General features: G+C 50.8%; 1 protein-coding gene across 7 annotated transcripts in view; it reads right to left on the bottom strand.

The window, feature by feature from the left end:
* Window positions 1–22,261, bottom strand: part of PIK3CD (phosphatidylinositol-4,5-bisphosphate 3-kinase catalytic subunit delta) — a 48,447-nt gene that overhangs the window by 22,591 nt on the left and 3,595 nt on the right. For 4 of the 7 annotated variants that reach the window (XM_081816874.1, XM_081816878.1, XM_081816877.1 and 1 more), the window contains exon 2: window positions 4,976–5,110. The exons of 1 other annotated variant lie outside the window; for it this stretch is intronic. The gene's annotated coding sequence lies outside the window, so the exon portion shown is untranslated. Of the gene's footprint in view, window positions 1–4,975; window positions 5,111–6,906; window positions 6,928–22,261 lie in introns of those variants that run through there. 2 more of the 7 variants (XM_031041786.2, XM_031041789.2) reach the window with 2 other exon arrangements.

Below are 22,261 nucleotides of genomic sequence, written 5' to 3'. Positions count from 1 at the left end.
GCTAAACTGTTTGCAGCAAAAAAAGGAGCAGCCCCGTGCCCTGCACATCCAAACCTCCACCCCGCGATTGCAGGTGTTTCTTTGGGTATTTATCTCTGATTATCTAAATAATCGATTTAGGCGGGTATTTCTCGATTTTCAACTATTAACTTCTGATCTTAGAAGATGAGTTTGGGCCTCCTGCACACACACACATCCTCTCCTCCATCCTCTGAACACAGCTATGTGATCATTTTTTTGTTAATCAAACTTGAGGATGCCTGGGTGGCTCAGTTGGTTAAGTGTCTGCCTTCGGCTCGGGTCATGATCTCGGGGTCCTGGGATCGAGCCCCACATCGGGCTCCCTGCTCGGCGGGGAGTCTGCTTCTCCCTCTCCCTCTGTGCTCTCTCTTTCTCAAGTAAATAAATAAAATCTTAAAAAAAAACTCGAGTGCTTACATTATTATGACTACATAAAATACTGTTCAACACTAAACCACATAGTATACTCTAATTTCTTTCTTTTCTTGTTCAACTTTTTGTTATTTCTATAGTTGATAGTTGCCTCACTTAAAATTTGCTTCATTTTCCATGTACAAATATAATTCCTTTGTTTTCTATGTACTCATATGTAATTCTTCCCTCAACCCTCTAACAGAATTATAAAACTCTTCCTAATATGGTAAATATGTCAGATAATCCATCAGCTTCATTTTTTATATTCCTCCTGGAGTCCTCAGCCATACTGCTCCAAATTCGCCTGGTTCATCTCTAGATGAGCCGCACAGCTATACCGTTGGAACTTTGCTTCACCATTATTATGGGGATTCTCCTCATCATTCTCTCTACCAGTCAAGGTTCTTGGTCGCAAGTAAAGAAGCCAACTCCCACTGATTAAGCAGAAAATTTGCTGACAGATTATCTGGCTTATTTGCTGCACTGTGAGGAGTTTCACAGTCCTGTTGGAGAGTTTGAGGAAGAATTAGTATATTGCAAACATAGCAAATAAGAGATGAGGTGCTTATCAACTCCAGGAAAAACAAAAAGTTGAACAAAAAAGAAGAAATAGAATCTAGTACACTAGATTCCATGATGCATGTCTGATGGCAAAACTGCCCCTATTTGCCACTGAATACTGAATGCCAGTTTGTACTTCTGTCATTTCCGTGCCAACAAGTTGAACTTGTAGCCCATCATTGCCACCACCACCATAACCACGGATACAGCACATGCTTCATCCCTCTCCTCTGTCAAAATACAGCATAGGTACATCTCATCTGTGGAGTCGAGGTCACAGGTCCTGGCTACAGGGAAAGCTTGGAAGCCAGTCCTTTTCCGTTCCCATGATGGGGTAGGTGTGTGTTTGTTTTTTCTCCGCACTTGCAAAGTGCGGTAACAAAGTAAGGTAACAGCTGGAAATACTGAAAGCCATTTGGAAATGGAGCCCAATGAGAACAAGAGACAATTATATATTGTGTCACTTGTTCCTCTTTCTTAGTTTACTCTCATTTTCGTAGAGTACAATCTCCACTAGTTTCCTTGAATAGTGATACAAAGGTGCGCACACACAGAGCTTTGGAAAGTTCACATCTACAAAGGTGCCTTAATTCTATTATTTTGCTTGGATGACAATTACAGAATTCTTGCTCAGGAATTAATTTCCTTTGGAAATCTGAATGAGCTGTTCCATTGTCTTGTAGCTTCTGGTGTTGCTTTTGTAAAGTCCAGTGCCATTCTTTTATCTGATCTTCTAGATGTGGCCCCTTTTCTCTTTGTTGACTTTTGGCAATTTCTATCTCTGGAGTTTTGAAAGTTCATGATGATGTCCTGCAGTACATACTTTACTTTTATGTAGTATGTCTTTTATTATTCATTGTTGGGTACTACTCAGAGACTCTTCATGTTGAAGTTCCTTCAGTTCTAGAATTTTTTTCCTATAGTTTGATAACTTCCTCGTCTTCATTTTTCTCTTTGTCTTGGGTTCCTCTGAGGTGGATATCAAGAGTCTTGAACTGATTCTCCAGTTTTCTTATATTTTCTTTCCTATTTTTCTTCTCTCAAGTCTTTCTGTTCTACTTTCTAGAAATTTAGTTTTCAATCTCCAGCTCTATTCTATTGAAATTTTTGCTTCTATTATTAGTTTTTTTTTTTAAGATTTTATTTTTAAGTAATCTCTACACCCAACATGGGGCTTGAACTCACAACCCTGAGATCAAGAGTCGCACGCTCTTCGAACGGAGCCAGCCAGGCACCTCTTCTATCAGAGTTTTTACATCCAAGAGCTTATTATTGTTTCCGAAGTATTCCTATTTTTAAACAACCATGTTTATGACTTCTGGCTCCCTTTTTTCTGTTTGTTTGGGTCTCTATCTTTCACGCTAGAGGTTTCATTCTATGTGGGATGATCCATAGCTGTGTATTCAAACTTAAGAGAGAGGCACTCAAAGCTGTTTGTACACAGGTAAGATCAGTTGCTTGGCAGCTTTCCAAGAGGGTCCCTTCAATGTTAGTATTTGAGGGTCATTTTTTCTTGTGAGCTCAATTTCCTCAGAGAGAAGTTCTTCAAGGCCCTGACTGGAGAGTGGTATAGAGGAGGTTGCCATGTTCTGGGAGCCAACCAGGAAAGGGTCTCACTGTTCAGTATATAAACTTTCACTGAATCTTTCTGTTCTCAATACAGTGCCTCTTGCCCTCAGCTGCTCCCCACAAAGCCTCCTCCACCCCAGGCTGGGCCTGAGCTACTCTGGTTCAGCAATGCCTCTGGGAAAACAGGCATCTTCTGCTGGGAAGGAGGAGGGAGCCACCTAACTATGTGGGCTGAGAGAGGGGTCTGTTGCTCCAACACACACCTTTAATCAATCTTCCTGCTTCCAGCCCACCCTGCAGCCTGTCATTAGGAACACTGTAGCTCCCACTCTTGGACTTTTGGTGGGTCCTTGAACACACCAGCCTTCTTCCACCACGGCACGGGACATTCAAGATTCTAAGCTTTACATCTCTTTTGCCGACCTGCCTTCTGTCTCTCAGTGTGTTTGCTCACTCCACCTCCTCCTCCTCAATCATTTCCTTTTCTGTTTCCTTAAGGATTTAGTCCTATTTTAGTCCTTTATTCTCATTTTAGTGGGCTTTTGAAGCAGAGCCAGGAGAAACATATGCATTCAATTAGTTACGTTATTAGTTTTCACGGAAGTTCATAATAATATTTAACAATACATAAAAATCAGGTTTCCAAAGATAGGCACATAGAAGGCTTTCTGGAGGATTTGGGGGTTGGACACTCCATCAAGGAAACAGTGGTCCTCTGGGGGTGTAGGGGATGGTAGGTTATGCTAATTTTTTTGGCAAACTTTCAACAGTAAATCGGTATTTTTTAATAAATAAAAAAGTATGAGGGTTAAAAATTATTAAAAGGCATCTGCTGAAACAAGAATCAAGATACTGTTGGGGCTTCTGGGTGGCTCAGTTGGTTGAGCATAGGACTCTTGGTTTTGGCTTAGGTCATGATCTTGGGGTTATGGATTGAGCCCTGCATCAGGCTCGGTGCTCAGCGTGGAGTCTGCTTGGGATTCTCTCTCTCCCTCTCCCTCTGTCCCTCCCACTGCATGCACACTCTCTCTCTCTCGAATAAATAAATAAATCCTAAAAAAAAGAGAGAGAATCAAGATATTGTAAATAGGTAAACAGGTGTATAGAAGAAACTCTAATCCCCCAACAGAGGTCTACACAACCCATGATTTTTTACTATGTTCCAGGAGGTCCTGGGGTTCCATAGAAGCACCCCAAGGTCTTCAGAGGGTGGCAGAAGTGGGACAGGGTGCTAAGTGGAAGTCCAAGTCCAGTCTCTGCCTGGACCACAGGGCACTCTGTTTTTACCTACTCTACAGGTCAAAATTCTGTTTTTAATATCTTGATCTTTTTATTTTATTTTATTTTAAGATTTTATTTATTTATTTTGACAGAGAGAGACACAGCAAGAGAGGGAACACAAGCAGGGGGAGTGGGAGAGGGAGAAGCAGGCTTCCCGCCGAGCAGGGAGCCCAATGTGGGGCTCGATCCCAGGACCCTGGGATCATGACCTGAGCCGAAGGCAGACACTTAACAACTGAGCTACTCAGGCGCCCCCAATATTTTGATCTTTTTAAAGAGAGCTGCACTAACAAAGAAGTTTGGAAAGTACTGATGAAGATCTAGAGAAAATGAGGTTGGGGTGGGGCCCGGGGGAAGCTTCCAAGGATGACACCATGCTGTAACCCTGTGCTTTTTTCCATCAGAAATGACAGGAGCTGCTCAAGCATCCAGGTAAGAAGGAATGTACTTTGCGGCCGGAGCATACCTATGTACCCACAGGGCTTGCAAATGGGACTGTGGCCTACCAGTCTGGGAGCTTGCTAACCATACCCAGCTAGCCCCAGACACCAAAGCCAATGCTCAGCCAATGTCAGTCTCTGGCCTCAGTTTCTTTATTTGCACAATGAAAGGACTGCATTCATATCCCAGCGAACATCTAAGAAGTTCCAAGGAGCACTGTCTTACTGATACAGCGATTGCCAACTCTCTGGAGAAACAGAACGTCCCTACCTAAGGACTCTTTGAGAAGCAATGCTGAGTTATAAGAATTCAATCCATTCCCTTCGGAAGAATGTTTTCATTTTTCTCTCCCCAGATGGGCCAGCCCAACTCTACCATGACTGAAGCAAGTCAAATAGCTTATTAATGAGCTCCAGGGCTTCTGGGAGCAGGGCCCCCCTTCCTTTCAAAGGGAGCAGCACCCCTCTCCTGGGGAGCTGGCCAAGGGCTAGTTCACTTCCCCTTGTTGGCTCACAGAACACATTTGGGTCATTCTCTTCCTTTGCGTGTTCTAGTCCTAGATCGGAAGTTAAGAGAGCTTCTCCTTTGGCTGGATGGTCAGGGAGGGCGGAGTCTGTTCAAATTCTTAAGCTGTCTACAAAATCACATCTCTTCTTCCCCACACATTTGTCTCCTTCACCCAACCTACCTCTCTGGAATGGTCCAAGAAAGACCAGCAGCAAGAAAAACCAGCAGCAAATGCCCCTCTGGCTGGCAGATCAAAGATGCTTTGGAATCAGTGAGCACCATTCCGCCCCTGCCTGACTCTGAGCTCCTTATCTGTCTGGGGGGGAAAAAGAAAGAAAGAATGAATGAATGAAATTTTTAAAAGAGAAAGTCTCATAAACTTTCTATGCGTTCCCTCACAAGACTTTAGCTCAAAAGCTACTCTTGCACCTAGGCTCCCATTTTGCAAACCAATCACATTCTGCTTGATGGGCTCTTTTTACCATCCGCATCAATGCCACCACACACACACACGCACACACACACACACACGCACGCACACACACACGCACGCACACGCGCGCGCACACACACGCACTCAGATACAGATAACTCAGATCATTCTTAAGTATTCATTGCTTTTGTTTGGTTTTTGAAGGCAAAGTGAATGATCTGTGCCAAGCCTGGGTTCAAGTTCCATTCAATGGCTGGTCCCATTGAATAGGGAGGTCCCTACTCAAGTACTAAATTGCATCCTACAGGAAGACTCATCCCTGCTTGCTGGAGGTGAAAAGCCTAGGTGTGTGGGGAGAGGGCCGCCCACTCACTGCATCCGTGGTGTTTCTTTTCCCCCCCTGCCGGCCATTCCTGGAAATAATCTGACCCCAGAGACAGGAAGACACCTGAGCTCCGGAAGCCCGGAAGCCCAGCCGGCTGGATGCTCAGAGTAGGACCCGCCCCTTTCTCCAACCCGCGGCTCAGGGCACAGCTACCTGCACAGCGGGAACCCACTGGGCAAGGCTAGGGCGGGCTCTTGAGGATCAGGACCCCTAAACCATTTGCTTCTCCATAAGCAAAAAGCCCAGTGCCGGGAAGCAGTTGGAAAAGGTGTCCATTCCAAGAATACATTTCCCAGGGTCCAGGCTGGAATTCTCACTGCTGAGAGACTAATCCCTGGAAGGATATCCCATGGACCCTGCTGCAGGAGCCCGGGAACGGGGACTTGGATGGTCTCTCCTCTCAGCATCCAGGCGAGGATAGCAAGGGCTTCCCAAGAGAAATGAGAGGTCAGAGCCAGGAGCTAAGGAAGAAAGAACTTCCATTGCTGACCAATGGAGTTTAACAAGGGGACAAAACCCACCCGTTCAGTCACAGGGAAATGAGACATGGTTATAAAGAAAACACTTTCAAAATGAGGAAAGACAAAGCAGAAAGCATGATGGAGCCTAGGGAAGGAAGAGTTAGGGAAAGCAAGAAGGAATTAGTCCTCAGGAATTCAGGTCAGGAAACAGGGAGCTGGGGCAGAATTCACAAGAGGGCGGCTAAGGAGGAGGCTCTTCCCGGAGGAAGGTGCGTCTTCTGCTCTGGCCCTCAGTCTGCCCAAGACCTCAGGATCTGGGTCGGCCGCCCTCTAGCCCTCTGGGTTCAAGGGCAAAGCTTGGGAGGCAACGCCAGGAATGGACACAGCGCAGGATGCTCCGTCCCGAATCGGGGACAGGGGGAGGGGAAGATGCGCACGGCAACTGCTGGGTCCCTGACAAGTAAACAGCTTGCCCTGAACAGGCGCGTCCACGTCCGGAGCTCGGCTGAGGGCCCTGCTCATCCCATCAAGGTCGGCAGCGGGACACCCCGATCCCCGCCGCCCCCCCCGGAGGCACAAAAGGGATGCATGGAGATCTGGAGAGCCGGAGAGCATGAACCAGCCCACACCCGAGAATCACAACGCGAGCTCGGCCCCCTGCCTCGGCCTCCCCAGCCGGGTCCGGTCCGCCCCGGGACGCGCGCGCCTCCCCCAGCCCCCACGCCCCTGGACCCCGATCTCCCCAGGCGGACAAAGCCCCGCGCTGGGCGGGGCGGGGTGTGCGCAGGGGTGCACTGGGACCCCGCAGACGCCCGCACAGGTGGGCTCCGTACCGGGTGTCGGTGCCGGGGGCGGGGCCCGATCTCCCTGGAGACGGTTGCCCAGGGGACGCGGCGGGCGGGTCCCGGAGCTACGCGAGCCTCCCGGCGGCGGCGCCGAGCCCGCGGGGGCCTGAGGGCAGGCCCGCGGCGCGGAGCCGGCGAGCCGGGCAGCGGCGGAGGGGCGCGGCCCGGGGCGGGGCCCGGACAGCGGGCCGGCGCGGGCGGGGCCGGGGGCGGGGCGACGGTGGGGGGCGGGGCCAGGGCCCGCCGCGCCGCGGGCACCGTCGGCAAATTCTCGCAGCCCCAGCCAGGCGGAGTGTCGGAGAGCCGGCGACCGCGGGGAGCGCAGCGGACGCCGCTGCAAATCCTCCCCGACCCCTGCTGCTCCCGCCCGGCCCGCAGGTGGCGTGTGCGCTTGGAGCCGGGAGCCCCCCAGCCGTCGCGGGACCCCGGGCGGCGTGCGCACGCTGGCCCTGGCCCCCCTCCCGCCTCGTAACCGGAGAACTGAAAGTGCCATTTGCAAAGGGAACGGGGCCCGGTGGTCCGCCAAACCGCTCTCCCCTCCCGGGTTCCCAGGGAGTCACCAGAACCGACGGGGCACTGGACCACCGTCACTGATCCGGAGCCGGGGTCACCCACGTAACTGGCCATCCCGGGCTCTGAGCTCCCATCCGGTGTGCGGGCTGTTCCCCAGCCGCTGGGCCTTCCTTTCCATCGGGGTTCCCCTTAACAGGTCGGATTCGGAAGGTAAACGAGTTTGCCAGGGACCTTCGCTGGTGCATCCATTCGTTACAATGAACCACGTTCGCGCTGGCGGGGCGTTGGTGCGTTAACGCAGTAACCCCCCGTCCTGCACCTCACACAGCGCTCCAGTGAACCCACGTATCCCCCTGCGAAGTGGGTGCTGTTTTCCCTCGGGTTGTAAATGAGAAACCCGAAGCTCCGAGGGCAAGCAGTTGACACTCACATGCACACAGGTCCGCACGCAGCGGCAGGGCTAGCTTCGGAACCACCTTTGTTTGGTACCGGACTGCAATGCTTCTTGCCCCGCAGTGTCCCGTGTCCTGCAGAATGTTCTTTGGAGTCCACAGCCCTAGACTTCAAGCTTTGCCACCGTGGAGCGCAAGAGGAGGAGGGGAGTGTGAGTTCAGAATCACCCCGGGTGTCCCTGCAGGTGCGGCGGACGTGGGGTGGACGAAAGTGGTCTGAGGACGACTCTGATGGTCGACTCCGCCTGCAGTGAGCGCTCCAGATGAGGCGCCCGGGGCAGGGCCCGTCCATCTGAGCCCCCAGAGCCTCCCTCAGCCCCAGCGTCGCCCAGTGCCCCAGAGGAGGAAAAGGAGAAAAACGGTCCTAAGCTCCTGGAATCGTGAAGAAGCCTGGGATGAGAGGGCCGGGCTGTGGGTTAGGGGGGGTCCCGCCACCCTCGGTGACCTTTGTGTCCCCGCCCCCAGCACCCCGCAACCCTGTCAGAGACGGGTCCAGTGTCCCTGGCATCTCAGGGCTGGAGGAGGCAACCCCCCTCAGCAGCCCCTGATGTCACAGTCACACTCACAAAGACAAACACTCCCATACACGTTCACACACACAGGCACACGCTAAGTCACAGACTCCCTCACAGGCACTCGGACCCAGAGATTAAGGCCACACATGGATGCGCTTTCACGAAGACACACCACCCCCCACAGTTATGTAAACAGACACACGATGACACAGACACAGAGATCACACACACACCCATCACGCACATTCACACACCAAACCTCACCCAGCCACCCACCCACATGGCAGAGGAGGTCTGGAAAAGGTGGAGCCTGGGCCCCGGATGGGGACTGCCCCGCGTGCCACCCCGTCCACCCCAGGGCTGCACCTGCTGGCTTCTTCTACTTTGCCCTTCGCTCCTCGCACCCCCAGCTGGGAAGGGGAGCGGTGCCGCAGAAGACAGTCCAAAGGAGGTCAGGGTGGTGGAGGGCGGGCCTCCTGCTGAGCTGCCCTTGACTCACAGGCGGGGAGTGTAGGGGTGTGGGGGTGGGGTGGGGTGGAGGTGCAGTATGAGGATGAGACATAAGCCGCCAGAAGTCACAGCCTGATCTTAGACAGGCTGACTGAGCTGAGAGTTCTCTCTGACAACCATCTTGGCTGGGGGTCTGTAGTATCCCCAACAACCCCCAACCAGGAAAGGATAATAACCCCATGCCGCCAAGCCAGGGGAGAGATTGTCTGCGGGCAGACAGGCTTCCCGGTTCCACTCCCCCATCCTCCCCGTGCGTGCCCTTCTCCTTAGGGGCCCAGTCCTGCAGACTTCGCTTTCTTTCCTGCATGGAAAGCCAAGTGCAAAGACAAGCTCTTTATCAGCAATGGAACCCAGTGACATGGCTTGGGGTTCAAACTGGGAGCGTCAGGTACTGGTTCCTCTGGAGCCCTGAGGAAAAGCCAGCATTCCTTGAAAATGGCAGAAGCCACCAAAAGTCATCCTGCCCGTATCAGAACAACGTACTGAAACTGCGCTAACAAATCCAGAAAGACACATCACATAATAATTGGGAGGGAATGAAGTGAATTAATACAGGTGAGTGGAAAGTCTCTAGAACAGTACCTGGTGTGTACAGTAATTGCTCGAAAAGCGTTTGCTCTCACAGATAGATGGGAAACATGCAAAGACGGAGTGACGTGCTCAACATGGCAGAGAGGAAAGGAACACCCAAGTGTCCTGATTCCTGCCTCATTCGGGGCTCAGGTATGTTAAATCCTTTCTGGAATACAGATGAGGGTCTAAATAAATTAGTTTGGTGGCTAAATAGGTTTCACCAACTCTTAGGAAATCAGAGTAAACAGAAAAATTAGATTCCTGCCCTCCTACTTGCTACAGCCAAAAGATTGGATCCTCTTTATAAGTTCGCAAGCACAAGGCAGGAAACCAGATGAGTCTCTGCTCCCACCTGTGAGAACCCTTGCTACAATCAAGAAGCTCCATAAGAGGGAAACTTCTCTGCTCCATTAGTCACTCCTCCTCCTCTCTCCTGACACTTCCAGGTAAGCTCAAGGTGAGGAAATGTCAGCTTCTCCCAGCTGCCCACCAATGTCCCAACCACCAACCTTCCTGGAATTTTGGTGGGCTCTTCCTATTCACATTTGGCACTCTGCATTGTAGGGGTTTAGAATTGTTACCCCCATATGCCACTTTGGCATACTGATTATTTTGAATAAAAGGTATTTGAGAAACAGCAATGCAAGAAGGACACTCTGAACCTCCTTTGTCCCCCTGACAGCAGGAGCTAAATCTCGCGTGTTAAAGGTACCCCTCCCTGTAAGGGGCAGGGGGTTGGGGTGGGGGCCTGGGGAGGGTAGAAGGCATCCTTATCACCAGGGACTGGGAATTTAGGGCCAAGAAGGCCATATAAATAAACCTTGTTACTTCCCCAAGCCCGAAACTCTCTGTCTTGTCAATCCTTCATACATTTATTGTTTCTTTGTCTAAAAAGTATAAAGCCCCCTGCTCCGGTGACATCTTTGAATCTTGTATTTTGGTGGGGCTCCCATCCTTTAGTAATTAAATACGTTTTTCTCCTGTTAACCCGTCTTTTTATCTTTGGGTGGGGGATTCTCAGCCAAGAATCTAGAAGGGTAGAGGGAAATTTATTCTTCCTGCCCTACAGCATTTTTAGGTGTGATCAGGTAAGATGCGGAGTAGAGTCGAGAACAGGAATGCTACAGTCAGTAAAAATAAGATGCAACTAACAAGAAAAAAAAACAGCTAAATGTTTTTAATTCTTTTAGGAAAAACAGGAGGACTCTGGAAAATAATCCTCCTCAAAGGGGAGAGATAGTTTCCATAGTTATTCACATAATCCCCCCATGGCTTTGTCCCCTTGATCTTTTTACTTTCCAGGCACACAGACGAGGGAGCCTAATTACAGGAATGTCTGGCCCCTGCTCTCCTGCCATCTTCACATATTTCCATTAATCTTCAAGACTCTCACCCCCCATTAATTCAAAATTGCCTCATCTGTAGTTAAAAAGTGAAGTTAATTAGACTCTGGAGCTTCTTTCTTTTTTCCTTTGGCCAATTCCCCAAGCTTAGACTAAGAGTCTGCCTTCATTGAGGCTTTCTGAGTTTGTGACCTGGGGTGGAGAGGGGTATACCAAAAGCACTCATGCTTGCAGGAACTCTCTCACAAAAGGCAGGAGCATGAGCCCTGGCGTTAGATCTGGATTTGGAGGAGTTTCTTAACTACTCCAGAGCTGTTTCCTCAGCTGTAAAAGCAGGTGCCCGCACACAGTGCCCAGCTCGGCTAGCGGAGGCAAATATCAATGGGACAGCCTCTGGAGGGGGGGTTTCTAGCCAGGAGCTCGCAGCAGAGCATCCGGGGACACGCTGCATTCTGCCACCGTTTCCTGGAGTCTGAGGTCTCTCCAGTTCCAGAATGTGATCCTCGTGGGAGGACGCCCCGTCTTAGACTTCTTTATATCTTTTAGAGAAGGAAAGCTATTCCTTGCTTGTGAAGAAGATCAAGTGTGAATACGTACTGGGAGAAATTAGGGTAAGGGGGATAAATGGGACCAACAGGGCGTTCATTGTGTGAGTCACACATCAAGGCTCCTGAAAGATACCCTGGGGACTCAGGAAACTGATCTGCTGGCTGTTCCGTGTTGACTAAATGCGTTTGAGCCTAAAACTGCTTCTCACAACAAAGCTTCCAACTACTTCAGGGTATGAGGCTCAGTTTTTTAATGCATGATATATGTCCCTTTTAACAAGACCTGATCCTGCCCCTCAAGACAGTCTCATGGGCCATCTGGGAAAGAAGGTGTCTCCAGCAACTTCTGTGGGATGGTGTGTCCCCGTGCCGTGGTGGGAAGTATCAAACCCACTGGGATGGGTCCCGGGGACGGTTCTAGTCAACATCCTTCTTGACCACACGAATGAAAGGAAATCCCAAAGCTGACTCATCCATTCGATAGAAATGCACACAGAATTCACAAATACCTGGAAAATCATCTGTAAAAATTATTCTATGTGAAGTGGATAAATCAGGTGGTACCAAGGGCAATGTATACAGTTACAAGCTCCATTCCCTAGTTACAAATACAGAGCGGGGAAAGGTGGAGGAGGCCTGAGCGGAGCCTGGAACCAGAGAACTCACAGCCAACCCAAGGCTCGTTCAGAGGCAGCCCAGTGGGCCCTTCATGAACAAGCTGGCTGGGAGCTCGCTATCATGAGGACCATTCTCCATATGAAACCATATCCAGTCACTTGCCCCTCTTGGTATTCACACCTCTTTGCAGCCCCCACCACATGATAGCATGATTGCTCTGTGTGACCAAGAGAATCTGGCAGTGATGGTACGTCACCTTCAAGATTAGGTTCACAGAAACTGAGGGCTTTAGCCTTGGGCTCTTTGTCTTTCTCATCTCTCAGTATCAGGTAAGCCGGTCGCCATGTTGGAAGGACACAAACTGCGCTGTAAAGAAGCCCACATGGCAGGGGTGGGGGGTGGTGAGGGTGGGGGAGTGGGGGGGCAGATATCTGGCCATCAGCAGGACAGTCACTGAGACCTGCCAACAAACCGGCTCCAGACACCTGCAGTCCCAGCTCCTTCCAGATTCTGGACCCACAGCAACTGTGAGATGGTAATTAATGTTTGTCGTTGAAGCTGCTAAGTGTTGGGATCATTTGTTACACAGCAATTGATGACTAATACACCTTCCACGGCTGCTGCGTTCCTTGCCGTGTGGCCCAGCACCTGCTGCAGGCTTAGGACAGCAGACACCCCATCAATACTTGTGACGGAGTAAATGATCGGTAGGAACAACCCCTCTACTGTAATTGTATGAGTCAGACATGTTTCTAAAGAAGAGGCAACAGGCTGAGTGAAAGAAGCTGGCCACAAAAGACCACATCCTGTATGATTTCATTTACTCAAAATGTCCAGAATAGGCAAGTCCATAGAGACAGAAAGGAGATTCATGGTTGCCAAGGGCTAGGAAGGCTGGGGAGAAGTGGGGAGTGACTGTGAATGGGTATGAGGTTTCTTTTTGGAGTGATGAAAATGTTCTACAGTCAACTCCAGTGACAGTTGTGCAACTCTGTAAATATAGGAAAACCGTGGAATTGTGCACATGAAGTGAAATATAAAGCTTGTTTTATTAAAAGAGGAGGAGGAGGAGCTCAGGCAAGGTCACGGGTCCCAAGTAGGGAGTGGCACCTAGGGAGGCCGGCCACCGGCAAGGCTGGGGAAACGAAGTGGAGGGGTTTCCCCGTGCCTGGGGCAGAGACCATAGTGCGAAGGATAGCTAACCAGAGCCTCAGATGCCGTGGGGTGGGATGCTTGGAGCCAGCTCCCCGAAACTTGGCAAAAGGAGGTTTGCCTGCTAATCTTCCAGGGAGACCCTGCCTGGTTGCAGGCTGCGCAGAGCCCAACGTGCCGAGCCTGGACATGGGCTCTGACTTCCCATCCTCCGTAGATGACGCCCCCCACCCGAAGTATGCCCACCTCTCCTAGGCCCTTCCACCTGCCAAGCCAAAGTAGGGCCACAAAACCACAGGTAGCAATTGTCCCAAAGCTCAGCTGGCCCCGTAAGTGAGCTGACATTACAGGAGTCACCAAATGATTCAGGTGAGTCTGTCCTTGCTGAAAGCCCCCCAAAAGGAGCAGTGAATTTTAGACAAAAGAAAGGATTTAAACAGCACAGAGTAAACTTGTACATGGTACCTAAGAGGCGGTCAAGGCTGAAAACAGAAGCAGCTTCGAAGCAGATTTTTTTTTTAAAGACAGCACATGAGCAGTAAGGGCGGGTAGGCAGAGGGAGAGGGAGAGAGAGAGAATCTCAAGCAGGCTCCATGCCCAGGGTGGAGCCCTATGTGGGGCTTGATCTCACAGCCCTGAGATCATGACCTGAGCCGAAATCCAGAGTCGGACGCTTAACTGACTGAGCCACCCAGACACCCCTCAAAGCAGACTTTGACTAAGTTGTTGGGCAAGAATGTCTTATGCAGCCCTCGGTGGTGTTGGAATCTTTTGTCTCTCTCTGGCCTTCGACACTGGTTTTGGAGGCAGCATCCCATAATGCAGAGAAGCCGGTGGTTGGACCCAAACGGTCCTTCGGTGCACCCTAATGAGTCTAGGATGAACTTGGGAGACACCCAGGAACCCCCTAACATTATACTCTAAGAGCCTTTCTCTGGGGGAGAGGTCCGTGATCTTTAGCAGATTTTCAAAAGGATTTAAAATCTGAAAAAGATCAGGAGCCACTGAGTGGTGGGGGTTTTCTAGGATAGGTAGATGATGGATTTCTTCTTTGGCAAATCTGTATCTTACAAGCCTTTCATAACTAGCTTGCACTGATCCTATACAACTAAAAATATTTGGCACACATGCATGCACACATTTATAAAACATAGCACACATATTAAAAACACCCACGGGCAAGATCCCAGCCTATAATACCCAGAAGATCTAGTCTGCCCCAATATCAAGACCCCCAAATAATTAATATCCTTTAAAACTGCAAATTCCACTTCCTTCTTCTGTTCTGACCCCCTAAGCTAATCACACGCACACACACACAGAGGAGTAGCAGTGGAGATGGGTTCCCTTCTCAAGGGTCTCAGCTAAGGGGCAGTTTACCCCCTTCTGCTGGGGTCTGGCTCTGCAGCTGGCTGTCTACCCAGGCACTCAACACTCCAGTTCCCCATCCGGCCATGGGTTTACACGTCCTCCTCCCCTCCTGTTCTTGCGAGACCCCAGATCTGCAGACTACTTATGTTGGGGACCACACACAGTGCTCTGAACACCTCCCTCCATCGTCCATCATGGGGTCAGTCTCTCCTCAGCAAGTGCCCCGGGTCACCTCCTTCCCCTCCCAGAGCAGGTCTCCAGGCCACTTCTGCCCCTGGGAGCTTCTGGATATGTTCAGACTCTGTCCAGAACAACAGCCTTGCATGGTTTATCAGGGCAGAGCCCATCGCTGGGCACCTGCCATCAGCCGGCAAAGCGTAGGCGCCTTCTGTCTCTTTTCTCATCTATTGGTCACGCCAAGCCCCTAAGGCAGGCCTCCTGTTTTGTGAAGGAGGAAAGCGGGGCTCAAGGAGGTTACGGAATGAGAGAGCCGGACCCAGGCTGGCCCCGGAGGCTGCTGTCAAGGCTGCGCCACACGGCCTCTCCTGGGTCAGTGCAAAGGAACTGGATTGGGGCCATTGACTGAAGAGACACCTGAGTTCTGCAGCTCTGTTTGTCACCCACCAGCAGAGGACTGTCAGACGGACTTTCCGCAAAAGGTTCAAGAGTTGGGCAAGGAGGGGATTGAGATTTCAGATGCCAGGCCCTGCTTCCTCGGGACAGAGGGGGAGAATGGGCACCACCCTGGGCAGACTGGGGCAGGGCTGAGTACAGAAGCCGCATCCTCCTGGCCTGTCTCGCTCTAGAGGACCAGAGGCCAGGATGTCAGCTCTCCCAGAGTTGCAGGACCAGCAAGAACAGGGAAGGCTGCTTGGAGCCCAACTAAGTCCTGGGGTGGGGAGGGGGGAGAGGGGACGGGTCAGAATGGGCTGGGAAGCCCCTCTGCATAGCCACGGACTCTCAGAGGCCTCGCCCATCCTCCTGCCTGGGGTCCAGATCCCCCTGCCCCAACCAAGTGCTCCCTCCCAAATGCAGCCACATTTGGAGACAGCCCAGCACAGGGGTGAGGAACAGGCCCTGCCACTTCCTAGCTGGGCAATCCCTAAGTAAGTTACTAAGTGTTTCCGTGCCTCGGTTTTCCCTTCTATAAAGCAGGGATCGCAACAGTACTTAGAAGAATAAATCTGCATTTTCAAAGTGCCCGCAACACGACAGAGTGGGTGCGTGTTGCCATTATAATTATCAGACAAAGAAATAGCCTGGTTAACAAAGGTGGCGATTCTGAGCTGGCTGATGGGGAAACTCCGAAGTACGAATGCTTGCTGACTGGCTCCACAGAAAAAGAAACTGGTTCTGGATGCCTCCGCTCTAGAGCTGGTGGTGCCCGTTCTCAGAGTGAGGGGCTGGTGAATTTCAGCCGGGAGTTCTGACCTGCTCTGGCCCTGCCCTGCGATTCCTTCTATCCCTCGGCCTTACCCAACCTCCCCCCAGCAGACTCAGGGGCGAATTGTGCTCCCCATGCCCTCTCCAACCCATCCTGGCCGATGGCCTCAGCGTGCTGACCACTGAGGCCAGCAGGATCCTCCTCAGGGCCCCAGTCCCTGCACGCTAACAGGAATTGGCTGTGCTTGGTTGGGCCCACATCAGCTCACGCCAGTTGCCCACCTTAGTAATTACACGACACGGAAGAGGAAAAGCAGATGAAATATGGGTGTATAAAGAAAGAGCCGTTTCCACGACAATGAAGCAGGATGCTTTAGAAACCCAATGAAGAGGAGTCATTAAAACAAACTTTCCATTGCAGCGGAATGGCCAAGGCATGAGAGACTGGGGGGAAGGAGCAAAGTTTACAGGGACTGTCGCCCTTGGGGCCTTGCCTCTGTGCATCAGTGAACCAACGTACATGTATGCGTTTTAGGTTAAAATGTCTGGATTTGAGGGATAACATTTTATTTTATTTCTTTTTCAGGTAGACTCCATGCCCAAGGTGGGGCTTGAACTCACAAACCTGAGATCAAGACCTGAGCTGAGACTGAGTCGGAGGCTTAACCGACTGAGCCACCCAGGCACCCCTGGATTTGAGGGGTAGCATTTTAATACTCTCTACACCAGCCAGCGACTCACATAGGAAAACGGGACTCCTATGAAACCGTTTACGGTTTGTCATGATTGCGGCCAATCATCCTTCACGCCGTTTTGCCCCAATCCACCCTTTCAAACTATGGTGAGAGATGCTGTCCTGGGAGTAGCGGAAGCCACAGAAAAAACACAAACATCTTCCCAGAGCATCCATCTGACTCAATGTTTAGGGGGAACTATGCCTCCTAGTAAAATAAACACAGGCTTATCATGGAATAGAATGTAAAATTAACGTTCGTGTTAAAAATAAAACTGGAAGCTTCAAAGCAAGGTCGTGCCTGGAGTGGGCTGCAGGAGGCCAGGCTTGCATATCCCATCCCCTCTAGGACAGGCATGGTCCATGAGGGCCAAGGTCACGGCCAGCCGCCAGACCTTCCCCCAACCACTTTCCCACACACCTGCAGCACAAGGGCTCCTGGGATGGCTGCCTTCAGGGCACCTTGCCCACTTGGTAGCCCCCCGTCTTGCTGCTGCCACTCAAAATGACCGGGCTGACCCAAGGTCCAACTGCCACGGCCAAGGTCAAACTGCCATGGCCAAGGTCCAGTTGCCACAGCCAAGGTCACTGGATGGCAGACCTCACGGGCAAACTGCTCTTGCCTGCCAGTCCAGGCCAGGTGGGCTAGTCCAGGGGCTGCTCCTCTCACCCCCTCCCTTCTGCTCTGAAGGAAGAAAAGGCCCAGAAAGATCTCACCCCCTCAGCCCTCCGCTCTTATTCCCCAAGCTCCTTTAGACCCTGAAGGGTTAGAAAAAGCTGGAAAAGAATAAACGTTGGGCTTTGACACATCTGAGAGAAGCAGGCTGATAACAAAGGACAAAGCCATTCCGACTTTTAGGTATAAAACAGTGGTATTTGTTGCCACATGCTCTGTGCCTTTCATACGGGTCAGCCCTGGGAGGGCCAGATGAAATGATGGGTGGATAGACTTTACGACGCAAGCAAACCCCAACAATCAGTGACCCCTGTCATTAAAAACCCACTCGCTCCCATAACGTGGGCTGCATTCATCCAGTGGCAAAAATAGCGATTTTTGGAGAGCCCGTGACCTTCGACAGGTTTTTCCTTATTTCTAATCTTTTCGATAATCAAATAAAAGAAGTACTTGTTCCCGATTTTCAGAAAAAAACCTGGAGGCTCAGAGAGGGAAAATAACTTGCAAGGTCATCCACGTGTCAAGCGTCAAAGCTAAGACCTGGACTTCCATCGAATTCTAAAGTTCTGGCTTTTGACACTAACATTAAGCTTCCTTTCCACTCGTTCTTGAAACACTGTGCCTTGTGCTGTGCTTCCCACCAGAAATAGGAAGCCACACATGCCTTCAGAAACTACCACATGGTCAACATGCTGCTGCATTTAATTAAAAAAAAAGACCACAGCTCCTCAGGGCTTTCCGAATGACGGCAGATGGGCCATATTACTCAAATATTCGCCACACCATCCAATAGGGAACGAAGATTCAGGACCTGGGGATTCCGGCGCCCAGACCCAGGAACCACCAGAAACAGGAGGTATGGTCTTGCTTGTCCTTTCCTTGGCTCTGAACACAGAGACAGGTGACGGGGAAAGTTGACGGTTTTCAGTGTTTATGCCCCTAAGAGAAAACTTCTTGAGAAAAGGTTATTTGAGACCCAGATCCCGGTTTCATTAACTTCCTCCTCAGACCCAGGTGGGCAGCAGAGGAAAATGCACGCACTGAGCGCGCCCCAGCACTGTCTGCTCCCCTGGCATCCCCCTCACTTGGGGCTCCCCGAGGTCTACCGGAGAGTGGCCCCCACCTTCCTCTACGGGGCTGCAAAAGCAGGCTTCAAGGGCAGCAACCCAAGCTGGCGCCAAAGCCCAGGGGTCCTGCCTTTGAAGTGCCTGCCTCAGTTTCCCAAACTGTTTGATGGAGCATCTGGAGGTCAGCTGTGGAACAGCCACCAGAATGAGCTCTGGACTCGACCATCTAGTGAGTCTTTATCTGCCACTTGCACGCGACAGAGGCTGCGGAACCGCAGGGGGACAGGGTCCTGGAGAAACAGCCCTGTCGGGGGTTCAGGATTCTGGGCAGCCCGTCACGGCTCTTCTCATCTCCCGGGAGGTAAGCATCACGTGACACAGGCTCATCCGCTTGCCTTAGGGAGGCTAACACCCAAATCCAGCCAGACAGCCAAGGACACTGTCCATCTCACCGGAGGGCGGCTGTCGGCTTCCTTCTGGGACTGTCTGTGTTTAGAGCAGGAAACTGATCCCTGTGCTTAACCTAAATCCCTTTGGCGTGAGTGTGTACCGTCTGCCCTAGTGGAAACAAGATGAATCTTGAGGGTGAGTGGAGACTTGTTAACTTAAATTAGAATAATGGTAAGGACAGTAACAGCAATATTGTTGACAGTAATATTTCAGTACAGTAAAACAGTTGACAGTAATATTTCCTGACTGTCAACTACGGGCCAGCCAATGTTCATTATCTAATTTGATCTCATTTAATCCTTGAGACAACCCGACAAACAGGTCGAATTAGCTTCATTTTACAGAGGAGGAAGCCAAGGATCAGAGAAGGTAAATAATCTACCCAAGGTCACACAGCTGGCAAGTGGCGAAGCTAAGGTTTTGAATCTGAATCCATCCGATTCCAGAGTTCAAGGGTTTAAACCAATGCATTACACTGCAGCAAACCTCATGTTAAACACACAGCTAGAGCCAAGAAGAAAGCTATTTAACCTCGTTAGCAATAAAAGAAACACACTGAAGATGATTACCTTTGGGGCCTATGAGTAAAACATTTTTTCCCAATATTATTTAATTCTAGTGAACGTGTCATGAAACTATTATGTATCACTGGGATAAACTGGTCCAGTCTTCCTAAATCGAAAATCATTTAGCAGGAAGAGCCATCAAAATGTTCAATGCCTTTGATGCAATGATTCTTTTTTTTTTTTTTCAAAATTTATTTATTTGAGAGAGAGTGCACACGCACTTGCGTGCACAACCAGAAGGGGCAGAGGGAGAGTCTCAAGCAGACTCCACGCTCAGCCTGGAGCCCGACGTGGGGCTCGATCCCATGACTCTGAGATCATGATCTGAGGCAAAACCAAGAGTTGGACGCGTAGCCAACTGAGCCACCCAGGCGCTCCTGATAGAATAATTCTCGAATATGGGCAAATGTCAATGACGGGATTTTGAGAGTCTCGTGGGCGTGTGTGTGTGTGTGTGTGTGTGTGTGTGTGTGTGTGGCTGGAAGCAACATAAACGTCCCACAATGGAAGATGCTTGATAAAACGATGGTGTCCCTTAGGACACTTACAATACCACTGGGAAGGATGGCTTGGTTGCAAAGCAAAGAGGAAAAATGCCAACAAGCCGACATCGTGAAGGAAGCAAACTCCAGAAGCACATGCCTTGCTCGTCAAAAAATTAAGCATAGGATTACCAACAACCCAGCAATTCCCCTTCTGGACATGTACCCAAAAGAATTCAAAGCAAGGACGTGAACAGATATTTGTACATCCGTGTTCATAGCAGCGTTATTCCTAGTAGGCAAAAGACATAAGCAGCCCAAGTGTCCGTGGACCGATGAATGGATAAACAAACCGTGGCACCCAACAGAACCTTTTGCAGTCTTAAAAAGGGAGCACATTTGACACAGGCCACAACATGGATGAACCTTGAGGACATTACGCAAAGTGAAATAAGCCGGTCACACAAGGACAGACATTGTGCGCTTCCACTAATAAGGCACAGAGAGCAGTCAAATTCGGAGGGACAGAAAGTAGCATGGTGGTTGCTGGCCGGTGGCCGGGGGGGCGGGTGGCGGGAGGGAAGAATGGCTCCTTATTGCTTCATGGGGACAGAGTTTCAATTTTGCAAGATGAGAAAGTTCTGGAGTCACTGGTTGCAGGACAGTGTGAATGTACCAAATGCCACCGAACTGTACACGGTCAAGATGGCAAAGTTTTTCGTGTATATTTTACAATTGAGACACAAAAATATAAAAACTCACCTGCTTATGAGGTCCAACTGTATTAAAAGTGCACCCCCCCCCAAAAAAAGGGAAAAGATAGTCCAGTTGGCAGTGGCTGCATTGGGGACAGTGGGATCATGACACTCACAGGCCACCCGCTGTACCCCAGCTCCTTACAGGCATTGCCCGTTCCGCCATGGGGCTCTGTGCCTGGCCCTAGACATGTGACAACATACGAAATCTTACAGGCTGATGATATTACTATACCCATGTTACCCCCGGGGATTCTGAGGTTCAGGAGGGTTAAGTGATTTGCCACAGGTCACTCAGCAGATAAAACGAGGTTGAGATTAAAACCCAGTCTGGCTGGCTCCAAAGATAATGCTTCTTCTTCCATGCAGAGATCCCTCCACCACCTCTGTGCCCCGTCCCACCCCACCATACTTAAGTGACTTTTCAAAATTTCAATAACAGGGCTATGACCTTGCTTCCCTGTTGATAAGAAAAGACTTCTCCCAGATTTCACAACCAAAGCAAAGAGTGGCAATGCACACACACACCCCTCTCCTGTCCTGGTGGGGGGGAGGCTGGGGGAGGGGGAGAGGAGGCAGGAGAGTGGCCCTGCCCTCCAGAGAGCCCTGGAGCACTCTTTAATTGCACCCCCAGGTCCGGGGAGGTCCGGATCCCTCTCAGTACCACCAGCTCCATCCCACAGCAGACACAGCAGCAAAACCAAGCCCTGCCCCCGCCTCTCCCGGTTGGGGGCGGGGGCTGCTCAACAGAGGAAACTCCAAAATGAGAAGTGCTGTGTGGCCCCAAACAGAGGGTGGGGGGAGCCCTGGCTGGGAGAGGCCCTGAGCAGCGAAGGAGCTGTTCTTGAAGGGAAGGGGAAAGGTCAGGAGGGAGACCAGACCGGAGGACTGCCTGGAGGCAGGGGCAATTCTCTGCAGGTGCAGAACTTAGCCTGCGGGCAACTTCTCCAACCTTGGGACTTGTCTTTTCTGCTCTTGGGACCCTGGGGAGGGGGACTGCCATTGGCAGAGCCCACTACTAAGGTGGCTACCAGTTCACAAAGCTGGGAAAGGGAAGCTGGAAATAGGAGAGGAAGGGTAGAGACTGGGAAGCAGTAGCCCAGGGCCCAGACGCAGGGGACGGGTGGTTCCCTGCAAAGACAGCTGTGTTCAACACCTTCCCGGGAGACACTGAAAGAAACGTGCTCCTGTCCACCTGCCGAGGGCTGAACAGTGGCCCCAAAAGGATGTGTCCATGTTTCAACCCTAGGAACCTGGGGATTATTTGGGAAAATCACTATCCAGAGAAAGGGTCGCTGCAGATGTAATTAAGTTAAGGATGGGCCCTAAATCCAATGACAAGTGTCCTTTAAGAGACAGCAGAAAGACACAGACACAGAGGAAAAGGCCAAGTGAAGAGGGAGCAGAGAGTGGGGTGGCGTGGCCACAAGTCAAGGACAGCCCGGAGCCACCTCGAGCTGGGAGAGGCAAGAAGGAGTCTTCCCTAGGCCCCTGGAGGGAAGTAAGGCCTTGTTGACACCTTGACTCAGAACTTCTGAGCTCCAGAACTGCGAGAGAATACACTTCTGCTGCTTGAAGCCACAGAATTTGTGGTAATTTGTTACAGCGGCCCCAGGAAACACATACAGCATCATTC

The sequence above is a fragment of the Leptonychotes weddellii genome, chromosome 4, assembly GCF_054177405.1.
Source record: "Leptonychotes weddellii isolate Sample4059 chromosome 4, ASM5417740v2, whole genome shotgun sequence".
NCBI lineage: Eukaryota > Metazoa > Chordata > Mammalia > Carnivora > Phocidae > Leptonychotes > Leptonychotes weddellii.
The sequence above is the reverse complement of the archived record's forward strand: the minus strand, read 5'-3'. Positions and strand labels throughout refer to the sequence as shown.